Here is a 14,076-nt window from a genome sequence, read left to right on the forward strand (position 1 = left end):
AGAGTTGAACCTCTCCAGAGAGTTGTTTCGGGGATGCGTAGAGCGGGTCTCTCGGTGCACGCTGCCTGCGAGCCAGGCTTAGGGCGCCCCCTCCCCGCCGCGGACGTGCAGCTCTCGGCGGCCGCCAGCGTGCGGGAAGGCGATGAGTAGCTGGGCCGATCCGCGGCTGTGCTCAGGGCCGCCAGGGAAGCTCCAGGGCAGAGCCGGTTGTGGGGCTCCGGCCGTGGTCCCACGGGGAGGAGGTGGGCGCGGCTGGGCGGCGCGGACCGAGGGGTGCTGGAGCTGCTGGATAGGCTGGAGCCTGGAGTCGCAGCGGGGGCGGGGAACACGCCGCGAGCTGAATGCTGATAAGTCGGCGCTGGCCTAAGCCCAGCGGCAGCGCGGTAAGGATGCGGGTCCGGGTGCTTTGCGCACAAGAGGTGTGCGAATGTGGAGTGGGGTGGAGAAAAAAAAAAAAAAAAAAATCCTGTAGTCGCCATGGCAACACGGCCTGAAGGCTGCGGCCCTGACCCTCGCGGAGGGGATCTGGGCTGGAGTAGCAGGACTGGAGGTTTCTGCGCGGTCGCGGCCTGAAAGCTAGGCAGGTGCATCTCCCAGTCTCCCAGGGTAACCCCTTCCTATCGATCACCCACACACCCATTTGCCCAGAGTTCAACCATTTTCCTCACAGTCAGTAGTTGTCTGTGAAAATTTGGGGACACCTGTTACCAAATTTATCTTTCTGATGTCATTTGATGGTACCTCCGCCAGAGCTAGCCTCAAGAACAGGGCCTTTAACCACTTGTTAGGTGATGCCACTCCTCTGTTCAAAATCCTCCAATTGCCCCCCACATTTCTTAGATGGTCCTTAGGATAGTCCACCAGGACCTCAGATGGCCTGTTCCCGTTTGGCTTCATTGCCCTCATTTCCTCCCATTCCCTCTGCTTCAGCCACGCAGTCCCTCTTGCTGTTCCTCCACCAACACCGGGCCCCTTCTGGACCCGGGGCCTTTGCATCTGATGTTCCTTCAGCCTCCATCTGAACAGTTCACTCTCTTGCCTCCTTCAGATCATTACTCAGATGTCACCCTTGCAGTGAGACCTTTCTGAACCCCTTGGTTCCCTCCCCGCTTTATTTTCCTCGGTAGTACTTAACCACTAACTGGGACGCTATATATTTTAACTATCATGTTACTTTTGTATTTATCTATTGCCCCCCCCAACATACACACACAAAATAAGCTTCGTGAGGAAAGAGATCTTTATAATGTTATTGCCCACACTGCTTAGAAGGAAGGAAACCACTCTTGAGGAGATGTACATGAATTGGACTTTTACTTTTTAAATAATCCACTTAGTTGGGGGTGCAAAGGGCAAGGCAGGGGTTCAGGACTGTTGTAGGGAGGTTTTCTTCACATCATTGAGTTGCAAGCCCCAGGATGAGGCAGGGCAGTAGGGATGGTGTTCAGGCATCAGCTCTGCCCCACTCAGGGTTTCCTGGCATTCCTTGGAGACCAGAAAGGCTAGCCTTTGAGAGAGGCCTTGGGGTTAAGGAGGGGAACATTGATATTGTATTTGCAACAAGAAAAAATAAAATAAAACATCACCATATTCAGCAATCAGGGAGCTCAACTCAATACTGAATAGTGAATGGGATCCATGTTTACAGTCATTTATGTTCTCACACATAGTCTATTAAACTGTATTAGTACTGATGGAGAGACTTAATTCAGCACAAATTTGAGCTCCCCTCCTAGGCACATGCCACTATTTTTTAAACACTTCAATTTAAGTTGTTTAAATGATGTTTAATTTTGAAAGTTTTCAGAACTTTACTTCATGGCCAATTTTTTCTTCATATTATGATTTCACTCTTAAACTGCTAACTATAGCCTATGTTAAATTGCCCTACAAAACTCTCCTTGGAACTAAGAAACTAATCACCTGTCTGGAAAAAGAACTTAGAGGCACATGCTAATTAGGATGGTCAAACCACTGCATTATTCTTCTGTGAAGAAGAGCCTGTACTTTATCCATTAAGACCAAAGGCAGTCTTTAAATCTCCGCCAAGCCCCATGTAGATTTGAAATGTTAAACCATTTGTTTTATCGGTAATGGACATTGTGAGTAGACACTGTAGCGTGGACAGGGTTGAAATTCGGATGTCTGCTAAAAAAGAATAATGTAAAGCCCTTCAGACATGACATAAGTAGGCTAGGAAGGGAATATTGGTTCATTTTTTAAAAAAACCATTTCTTCTCTGATCTTTTGCACATTTTTTCAAAAGAGTAAATAGTTATATTTTTTGTTCAGTCAATATCAAGATTATTAAACTGCCAATAAATATAAGGCAGAAGGATGACAGATTTTAACATTCACTTATCATCTGTTAGCTGAACAACAAACATTATTCCACCTTATCTCCTTAATAAGGTAATGTGATAACGTGCGATTTTCTCCTATGTCTATTTATCTTCCATCCTCACAAAAAGCTTATGGGCCAGAATTTCTATGTCCTTCAAAACATAGGAGAGCAAAGAATTACACTAAGTAGTTCTCCCAAAGTTGGGCAGTTAGTTATCCACACAAGTTATCACTAGACCTGAAAGTTTTCATTAATATTTAGTTATCTCCAGTGATAAAGAAAACCCTGTGAATAACTGTTTCCCTCAGAAAGTCATCATCTTACACATTTAAGACAAAATGGCTGAAGTTTATCTTTTTAATGGTATTAAAAACAACTGCTTGAAATTCATTAGTTGTCAATTGACTAAATTAAAATATGTTTCAGATATAGATGGCCTTCAAAATCCATGAAAAATAATGCAGGAAGTGGCCTTATAGGGCAAATATCTGGTGACACTTTTTATTTAGTATCAGCACTTGCTCTATTCCTTATCAAACTTAGGTTGGTATAAAGAATTGCTACTCACACAAAAAAAGATTTTGTAGATATTTTCATATAGGCAATTGGAACCATTATTATTACTTTATAATTTTAGCAATTCATATTTCTAAATCTAACATTATCCTTGAATTCTTGGTGTATTTTATCAATCAATGAATCAGTAATATATTTGTAACCGTTCCTTTGTGTTTGTACTGTTGAGCAAGAATTTTCTTTTCCTTTGTACTCTAAACACTGACTATTCATTCTGAATCTTGTCTCAAATGTTATTTCTCTCTTACCTTCTTTGTTTTAAACAAAGATTTGCAAGTTAAACATTTTAAAATAAACCATCAGTTATTATGCTTTCACCTTCAAAGCCTTCTGGAAAAAATACCTGCTTTGTAGTATGGTGGCATCTCATCAAATATTTGTGTAGTAAATGTGTTATTTAATGTAACCAAAGTGGTGTTCAGTTTTATATATATATATTAAAAAATATATAATATATTATATATATTATAATTATATATTATATTATAATATATATAATATACATATTATTATATATATTATAATATATTACATATATTATAATATATTATATATATATATCAGTAGTAAATACAATATAATCTAGATGTCCGTATGGTAAATGTAACAGGTAACATATGTTCATGTTTTTAAATTCTTAAAAATTTACTTTTCGTATAATCAGAACATTCTGTGAGCAATGTAAATATTCTTACAGGTTATTAAGGAGAATGTTACAGAGGAATGAATTGTTCCTCTTTGTACTGAGGCAAAAATAGAAAGAACTAGATGAGGTTCTGGGTTCCAGACCTGATGCTTCCACTTACTTGCTGGTAATTTTAAGCAAGTCTATAACTTCTCTGTGCTTCCTACACACAGGATGTAAAGAACCTAAAACTATATTTGTGAAAATATTTTGAAAAAGTAATTTAGATGTTTATAACTTACTAATTTCAGTTTGGCAAAATAGAAAGTTTTTGCGCAAAACGGAAGTTATTGTCTCACTAGTCAACAGTTACTGCATAAAAATCTCATCCCCCAACTTGGGATAATTTGCTTGCTCCTTATAGAGCACAAGGTGCCGTACAAAGGCTACTCTTAAAGGTGGCCTAAAAGAGTGAGCCAGATCCTCATGGGTCCTCCGAGAATAGTCATTTGAATTAACCCCAAGGAACAAGGACACACACAAAGATTTACTTGTATATTAAACAAAGATATTTTGTTTTTCAATTACAAAGCTAAAATGATAACTGATATAATTCAGTTTTGAAGATATTATCACTTTTGAAGCAGCAGAAATTGTTCTCCCTGTATATACCATGAAAAGATGCTATTAACTGGCATTTCAGATCAAATCACAGTTTCCATAAAGTTAGAGAAAACTGTCACAGCCATCTGTCATTGAGTAATAAATATAATGCACAGGCAAAAATTATCCTTACCATGAGTACAATAAATTGCACTTCTCTCACCTAAGCACCTTTCAAAGTGTGTGTATTCGTATAACTTAGCCTTGGCACAGAGGAGGCTAGAACCTATTATATGATAAATGTATAAGAAAAAAATAGTTCTAAATAATATTGTTTTTTATCAGTTTTATCAGAGATTGTTGGTGGTAAGGAACAGAAACCCACTTAGGGGATCTCAGAGGATTTCATGGGAAATAAAATCAACTCACAAGGAGACTGGAACTGGAAAGCTAGAGATTAAATTCACTTCTGTGTATCAGTCAGCTTGGACTAAGTTATGCTGCAGTAACAAACAATTTTTTGTTTTAAAAAAACAAAAAATTAATTTTTTAATTAAAAAATTAATTTTTAAATTCTCAGTGAATTACAACAATACCATATAATTTCTTACAATAATACCCACTGAAAGTCAGCTCTGGCCCTTCTCCACATCCTCCTTGTTCTTGAACTTAGGCTGAAAGAGCATGTTTGGAACACGCCAACCTTACGGCAGAGAGAAGGGAGCAGAGCAGAACCACTCAATAGCACTTAAAGTTTCCACTCAGACATTGCGTGTCTCTTCTGCTTACATTCCATTGGCTAAAACAAACCATGTGGCCAAGACTGACATCTGTGCTACAGGAAATTCACTCTTCCAACAGAGAAAGGCACCAGAGAAGAGCCTTGTAGAGGAGGACAGAGAATATTTTGAACAAATAATACAGTCTGTCATATGCCTAACTCTCATGCCTGCTTCTCTCTCTGGATGGGCTTCCTTGGGCTGCACAAGGCCTGACATGATTCCTCCAGCCCCAGTGCAGCATGACATTTCAGTTCAAGTATCCACTCTCATCTAATTAGTGTCTCTGTGTCTCTTAGGCAACATTTTGAAGTTTAGAGAAAGAATGTGATTGGCCCAGCTTGAGTCAGGGGTTTACTGATGACTGCCTAGGTCACAAGCCCACCCCTTTAGTGAGGTGTATGCAGTAGACTTGGGTGAGACAAGTGAGGCACTCACCTTGGGTGAAAAACATAAGGGGGTACCAAAAACTCAGTAATCAGGATAAAAAATATTATAAGGCAATATCTTAAAAAACAAAGATGAATACAAAAAATCCATGATGAGCAGAATATCAACGTTTTAAATGTTGATCACTTACAGTGCCATACTGAGCCATATTGGAGCCTGAGTCAGAAGGGAAAATCAGTAGTATTGATCCTATCTTTGTTTAAGATTTTGCTCTTTTGTTCATCATGTATTTTGGGGCATTCATTTTTATTTTTAAAAATATTCCATTAAAATATTAACATTGACTACTGAGGTTTTTTAGCACCCTTTTAAATTCTGCATCCAAGGAGAGTGCCTTACTCCCCTCACCCTAGTCCTGGCCCTAATGAACAGACACTTGATACAAACCTGGCTCCTGGTTTCACTGTTCAGCTGGAGGAAAGCCCAGGGCAGAATGCCTTTGTGAGCAGCAGGGGCAGGGAGGCACTGACCGGCGCCTCTTGCACAGTCTAAGAGGAAACCATTCTGAGTGCAGAAGAAAGCCCTTTTGCTCTCCCTGGATCTTCTGCATTTTAAATACAGCACTAATTTCTTGAGATGCTTCAAAAGTGGAGCAACAGAGTTGATGAAGAAAAAGAAGACAGAAAAGGGTAGAGAACACTGACAGCTATAGCTCAGTGCTTCCTCTCCCCAGTAATGCTCCACCACCAAGCAGTTTGTGTGGTTATTCCTACTGCTATTATATATTATGGTAAATGTGGCCACCTACGAGCAAAGTGATCCCTCACTTGGCTTGTGTATGAGTGGAGGAAGGAGGACAGAAGGTGCCAAAACACAATTTTGCACTAACTTCAGGTGCCTCTTTAAAAGTATGTGATTGGGTTGGGAGTGGGGGGAACCATATAGTTTCATTTCAATAATTCCATCTATTTGTTAGAAGAAAAGAGTGTATAGCAACCATAGAGTTTAGTGTTTCGTGTTGTTTATGTTTTGGTCTCATAACGGCAGTATTCTTCTTACTTAGTTAAGTGCTTCCCCACACCACCACATTCCTGCCTCTGCCCAGCCCTTGTGATTCTGGTGGGCTGCCAGTCCAGTGCTCTGCCTTACCTGGCCAAGTGGGAGGGCATGTGACATAGGCCTGACCAATCGTCACACCCTATCCCACTGGCCAAAGTGATTAATTCAAAAAATGAGCACATGAAGCAAGCCAATCCAATCAGAGTCCTCTTCTGAGGTTTATAGATACTGAATCAGGGACAGAAGAGCATTGCTTTCCTCTGGGCTTGGTGCAGCTAGAATAAAAGCCAGAGGTGTCTGTGTCCCTGCCTCTTCCTCTTCCTCTTACATTAGTAGAAGAAAGTAAGGCAATCCCCAGAGTTACAGAGATAAGAAACAGAGACTCCTGAGAACACTGTTGAGTCCCTGGAACCCTTCATAACCCCCTTCTACCCCCTCCTGCCTTTCCAGTTATGTGAGTCAGCAATCCTCCCCCTCCTTTTTCTCTTTGGCTAGTTTGTATTGGTTTTCTGTCACTTCCAACTGAGATTTAGCACATATAAACATTTGTATCTGAAGATACTAATTCTTATTCATTCTAAGTATCATCTCTAGAATACTGTAGTTGGAAGGCTGCATTCTGATGCCATAAATACAAAAAAAGTAGTTTTGAGTCAATGAAGCAGAAATTATATAATATTTAATCTAACTCTGTCTACGCGTTGACCACTGTGTAATCTTCACTAGTTTTTGGCTAGTCTCCTCTATTCTTATTGAGAGATTGCTTACAAAGAAGCCTCAGGGAATTTTTTTTAACCAATTCTAAATTACTCGGCATATATGGCGATGTTACGGTTAAGACCAACAGGCTAGACAGGGAGGTTCTGAAATCAAACTTCTGCCCCAAATCAATTTTGTTTGTTTTCAAAGGCAAGAAACTTCTGAAGACATGCATGTTGTTTTGACCCATTCTCTAGGTTGGAATTTTTTAAAGTGTGTTCCCACGAAGTTTCCATAATTAAATAAGTTTGAGACTCTCTACTCTACACATGCTCTTGGTGGTCCACATTCTGCATCGTTATATCCATATTCCGATCGATCCTGAGACGGAGAAACCTGCTTGGTTCAACCTAGAATTTTCCAAGCTTATTTGACTTTGGAAACTCTTTTCTGTTTGTTCGTTTCCTTTTGTTTCAGCTTTATTGAGACGTTATTGATGTATATATAAATTTAAGGTGTACAACATGATGATCTGATACATGTATATACTGTAAAATGATTACCACAGTAAGATTAGTTAACACTTCCATCCCCTCACATAATTATCTTTCTTTTTTTACAGTGATAACTCTTAAGATTTACCCTCTTAACTTTCAAGTATATAATACAGCATTTTGAATTATAGTCACCATGCTGTACGTTAGATCCCCATAACGTTTATCCTATAGCTGGAAATTTGAACCCTTGGGCCAACATCTCTCCACTTGCCCCCACCACCACCCCACCCCCAGCCCCTGGCAACCACCATTCTACTCTCTACTTCTTTGGGTTCAGATTTTTTAGATTCCACATATAAGTGAGAGCATACAGTATTTGTCTTTCTCTGTCTGACTTACTTTACTTAGCATAATACCTTCGAGGTCCATCCATATTGCCACAAATGGCAGGATTTCCTTCTTTTTATGACTGAATAATATTCCATTGTATGTGTGTGTGTAGGTGTATATATATATATATTTATGTATATATATATACCACATTTTCTTTATCCATTCATCTGTTGATGGACACTTAGGTTGTGGAAGCTCTCTTTGCTTCCACACAAGTTTGGGAGACATCATTCTAGGCAATGACTAGCCAGTAAGTCAGTAAGGAGGTCAGTGTTCTTAATTTCTTGTGTGTGCAGAGTAGACTACTCTAAAACTCTACCCTGCACATAAATGTCCCTAATTAGCCTATCCTTAAATCTTATGTTAAATCTAAAATATTAAAAGTTAAATTTATGTTATTCCTTAAATATTAAAGTCAAAGACAAAGAGGTAAAGCAATTATATAAATTTTGTAGTATGTATATACATATATTTAATATATGTTGCTTCTCTTTCTATTATAAATAACTGAAAAATGATTTTGGAGGTCAGTAATACTAATGTAATATAATTAAAAATAACTGCTTTGATCTACTTCTGACTACTTTTACACTTTGTATACACGATGCCAAATGACTGGCCTGATTGAGTTGGGGTTTTTTTGTTGTTTTTTATTTATTTATTTATTTATTTATTTATTTATTTATTTATTTATTTTTGGCTGTGTTGGGTCTTCGTTTCTGTGCGAGGGCTTTCTCTAGTTGTGGCGAGAGGGGGCCACTCTTCATTGCATTGCGCGGACCTCTCACTGTCGTGGCCTCTCTTGTTGCGGAGCACAGGCTCCAGACGCGCAGGCTCAGCAGGTGTGGCTCACGGGCCCAGTTGCCCTGCGGCATGTGGGATCTTCCCAGACCAGGGCTCGAACCCGTGTCCCCTGCATTGGCAGGCAGATTCTCAACCACTGCGCCACCAGGGAAGCCCTTGATTGAGTTTTTCATTAAATTGTGATAGATAGAAATAGATTGTTTTAAATGTTCTTTTATAAAGCAAAAAAGGACAATATTAAAAGGTCAAAACTGGTGCTGCTGCTGTGACAACGGAGCAGAACAATGTGTGAAAGTTAAGAGTAGTACTTCGCCTGTTACATCCCAGCCTTTCTAATATTTTCATATTGACATTCAGGATCAATTTTTAACCTTGGAAAAGGAGTTAGTATAAAATGGCCACCAGCAGAGAACCTAGATTATCAGAGACCATCTAGGTTTTGTCAACAGCATGTCTAATTCATCCCCCAAAACATCTCAAAGCCAAAAACCACTGTCCTGGGGTGTTCTCACAGCAGTTTTATCCCTAACCTGAAACTGCGCCCCTGTCTTAAACTGAGAACTATCTCAGAGTAAGATTACTCGGAAAAACCCAAGCAGAATGCACGGAAGGCACTTGACATCATTGTCAGGGAAATTGTCATTTCACTTCTGTTTGGCCCTGACTTTGCCATCTTCTTAACTTTTCTGGTTTACGTTACAGATACAGCCATAGTCCCACCTGCCTGTCTAAGTTACCTCCTCCTTCTTGACCTTCATGGCCTTCCAGCTTCCCCACCAGCCCTCTCCTGGTCCACCAGGCCTCCCTCCACCATTTTCTTAGACTAGACCTTCAAGTCACCCCACTAAGCTTGCCAGGCCCAGCTCACAGGAGCCAGCCTCAGTAGCCTTGCCCCAGAGCGGCGTGCCCGCCGGGAACCTGGGTGCAGCTCTGCGTTCCAGCAGAGCCTCTCCTGCGCCAGCAGAACTCCCACCCCAGCTGGGTTTAATTACAGACACTTTTTTTCCATAGCTGTAGAAAGAGTTTTCTTCATTTTGACTGATTGATTTTAAGCTGAAAGAGCAAGAAAACTCATCTTGAATTTCTAGTCATGAATAAAGAAACATCACTGACTTTTCTGTTCTCAACACACCTGTCTCTAGAGACTCATCTACCCCATGGCTTCAACTCCCACATGTACCTGCATGTCTGGAACAGAACCGGTCATTTCAGTGCCCTGCCGCTTCACAGTGTGGTCCCAAACTCTGTTCTACCTTCTGTCCACCCCACCCATTCACCCCCGCAGAGCTCCCATCTTTGTGTTCTAACACTGAACGTCCTCCCACTGTATTATAATTGCATGTTTTAGAATCTCTCATTGGACCCTAATAACTAAAAGTCATAGACTTTTCCTATATATCTCTGTTTCCCCCCATTTCTGCACTCAGAAGATGTTTTAAAAAGGTTTGTTTAATGAAAAAAAGAATCAGTACAAAAAAGATTAATGATTAGCAACATATCCTAATATTTTGTTTCTCATATGAGCCTGACTGTAATAATTAGACTTGAAAACCTGTATTTCACACTTTTTGTTAAAAATGTACTGAACACTGGGACTTCCCTGGTGGTCCCGTGGTAAAGAATCTGCCTTACAATGCAGGGGACATGGGTTCGATCCCTGGTCAGGGAACTAAGATCCCACATGCCGCCAGGCAACTAAGCCACGTGCCACAACTACTGAGCTCTTGCACCTCAACTAGAGAGCCTGCATGCCGCAAACTACAGAGCCCACGTGCTCTGGAACCCGCGTGCCACAACTAGAGAGAGAAAACCTGCAGGCCGCAACTAGAGAGAAGCCCACACGCCGCAATGAAGAGCCCGCGTGCCGCAACTAAGACCCAATGCAGCCTAAAATAAAATAAATAAATTATTCTTTTAAAAAAAGATGTATTGAGCACTTACTATATGCGAGGCACTGTTCTAAGCCCTTTCTAGCCACTTTCTCATTTAATCTCCAGAATTCACATATTTTCCTGTGAGAAAACTGGGGCACTGGGACTTTAAAGGTTATAAAGTCGTACCGGTTGTAAGAGGCAGAGCCAGAGTTTGAATCCAGGCTGACTCCAGAGCTCCTGTGTCGAACTGCTTTTCTGTCCTACCTTCTGATAATCCCAGGAAACATATGACTGCAAAGCACAGTTTTACGGTCTTATAAATTCAATGACATAACTGAGATCTTTTAGTTCTCATGTATGAAAATTAGTGAGAAATTAAAAGTCATTTGTCTCCTAAGTCCCCTTGTGACAAAATAAGTTTAAAGAGGAAAATAGGGGGTAGAGGGAAGGGAGAGACAAGTATGTTGAGTGTTCCGTAGACCAGATCATCGGAAGTGTGCTAGATACCTCGGCCTTGTCAGAACCAAGCAAGCGACAGATAGGCAGTAAGGTTCTATCAGCTCAGCCAGGGATTCATTGTCCTCTTCTAACAAAATAATCGTCTTAAAATTTATAGGCAGAAATGATATAAAAGAACAAGTAGATTTTTTTTGGCATTTTAAGTATATTTCTGTAAATCTAAAACATTTATAAGTCTATCCTGGAAAACATAAAAATGCATTCAAACCTGTAAGCAGTTATTAATTCTGTTTACTTTCAGTTTTTTCTTGCACCTTTTGCCAAGATGGTTAAAAAAAATTATGTGTATTCCTGTTCAGGAAAAGACCTAACCTGCCTTTTACCATAAATATAAAAAGGAATATGTGACCTGGAAAAGCCTATTGTTTAAGAATGGATTAAAGCACAACCAAATAAAATGGTTTTTCATAAGCCTTGCATAGAACCAGAACTGCACATTTTATCCTAAAAGCTCTGATCAAAGAAGAAACTGTTCCTTAAAAAATTAGCTTGGGAAGTAGAATGCTGAACCTTGTGCTTTGGTGTGGGAATAACTACCTTCTGTCATTAGGCAGTACACATAGATGGTTAATCCTCATCTACTGCTCATTTATTCATTGAAGCTGACCTTCCAGCCAGATAGCATCTATTCAGCCTTACTGAGATTTTTCTTTATTCTCTCTTTACTCTTACTTTCCTTGCAGCTTGCATGTTAAGAAGCAACTGTTTGACACCAAACACTTATCACTCTCTGCCACGCTCCAGGAAGAGCCTGCGAGAAGGCCGTGCTGTTCTGACCTGTGCTGTATATCAGTCTAAGACATTATCTAGTCTCTGAACAAAGCCAGTTGCAGAGAGAAGTAAATGTGAACGTGGGGGATTAAACAGTTTCTACCTAAGGCAGGTCTTCATAACAGGCTTTTTGATTTTGTAAGGAGCAAATGCTCAGAAGGTCAGATATACACAGATTCAGTTATAATTATAACTCACCCAAAGCCAAAGGGAAGTGACTTTATAACATAATCTACCAGTTTTGATCATCTGTACTTTAATTTCTTTTCATCAGTGCAAATAATCAATAGCTGATTTTACTATAGATGTGTGTCCGTTACATAGTGCTACTTACTGAGCGTATTTATGCCATCACCCAGACACACGAATTCATGAACTTGAGAAGATGGTGTCACTTGTGCTATGCCATCCCTACCCCCACATCTATGAAATGTTATCCCAAGAGCATTAGTCACATAAAATCAAATGTAATATAGGACTTCCATCCAATCTAATAAATCTTACACGGCACAGATAAATCTGTGGTGCTTTTAACAAGCAGTTATTATTGATTTTATTGACCATCAATCATCTGGCCCAGACTCAGCAAGGAAATACGATAAACAGCTTTTAGCACACAGTCAGTGCAATGTGAAGAAGCTCCATGTTTACATTCAGCTCATGTTATCTGGCTACCTTCTGCCATTATGGAAGCAAATCTGCCGTTGGTGGAACTAAAATATTATTCAGAATTTAATAAAATTTTCTCTACATTCTACTTGGAGGAACAAAAAATACAGAATATAGGAACTTGTATGAGCAATGAATTTCCAGGCTAGCTTTAACAAACATGATAAGCAAGTGTACAGAGTGTAACTACCATTTCCTTACCATTCAAAAATGGCACCTTTCCACCTGAACTAAGAATGGTTGCTCTGGTCACTGTATATAGACATCTTGTGGAAGAGTTTGACTTGGCAGTAAGGTCCTGCTATGTAGGTTAAAAAACATATTAATAAATATTGGTATTAATTGGCAAATCAACACACAAATATTTTACATTAATTTAAAAAAACAGCAAGCCAAAGAGAAAATTAATGCTTCCAGCATTGAGAATATCCTTGATTCTTGTTTTCCAAAGAGGCTGCATCATCTTACATTCCTACCAGCAATGGATGAGGGTTCCAATTTCTCCATATCCTCACCAACACTTGTAATTGCCTGGCTTTTTGACTAGAGCCATCCTAGTTGATGTGAACGGGTGTCTCATTGTGGTTTTGATTTGCAATTCCCTAATGACTAGTGATGTTGAACATCTTTCCATGTGTTTACTGGCTATCTTTATATCTTTTTTAGAGAAATGTCTATTCAAAGCCTTAACCCATTTTGAAATTGGGTTACTTCTCTTTTATCGTTGAGTTGTAAGAATTCTTTATATATTCTGAAGTTTACTCACTTTTTGAATGACAGGAACAGAGATGTGAGCCTCTCATCTCTCAGAGACACAGGAAATAAAAAGCTGACACAGATATGAGTGGGAGAAAAAACTTGTCAAGACTGGCCTACCAGGACCTACTGCTGCTTCCTTACCCAGTAACCTCTATCAGCCAGTTCTGAAGCAGAGCTCGGATAAGCTCTACCAGGATTGGCTCATGACAAATAGGAAACATGGAAAAATCCAAAAGCAGGGGGAGGAAATAATTTCGTTATCAAAATCCCTGAATATGATGGCTGTGCTTCCTCTTTACCTCAAGTTCCACTCCTCCTGACTTTAGTGATGGAGTTCACTTTAGTACAATATTATAAAGTTCCAGTGGTTCTGTGGTTTCTGTTACTTACAGGTTACCATTGTGGTATTCAAAAAAGTCACTTCAGGGTGTCTAAGTGGTGGACGTTTCCCCTACATTTGAGAGTTATAAAATGATAGAATTGGGATCATTTGCCCAACCCCCTCAAAAGTCAGAGAAATAAATCCCAGAGCACTTCAGTAAATTATGTACAGTATGTATTACCAAAAATGCCTTTGATTTCTCAGAACTTATATTAATTATTCTGAACAACCAAGGACCTATTTTCAGTTGCTTCTGTGTGTATGTGTGTGTGTGTGTGTGTGTGTTTGCACGCACATGCGTGTGAAGCTCAATTGAAACACCTTTTCTCTCTT

General features: G+C 39.8%; 1 protein-coding gene across 10 annotated transcripts in view; it reads left to right on the plus strand.

Annotated features, from left to right (window-relative positions):
* Positions 1–14,076, plus strand: part of TRIM9 (tripartite motif containing 9) — a 104,520-nt gene that overhangs the window by 1,651 nt on the left and 88,793 nt on the right. The gene's annotated exons all lie outside the window — the stretch shown is intronic.

Source organism: Balaenoptera borealis (genome assembly GCF_965194805.1).
Source record: "Balaenoptera borealis genome assembly, chromosome: 3".
Classification (NCBI taxonomy): domain Eukaryota; kingdom Metazoa; phylum Chordata; class Mammalia; order Artiodactyla; family Balaenopteridae; genus Balaenoptera; species Balaenoptera borealis.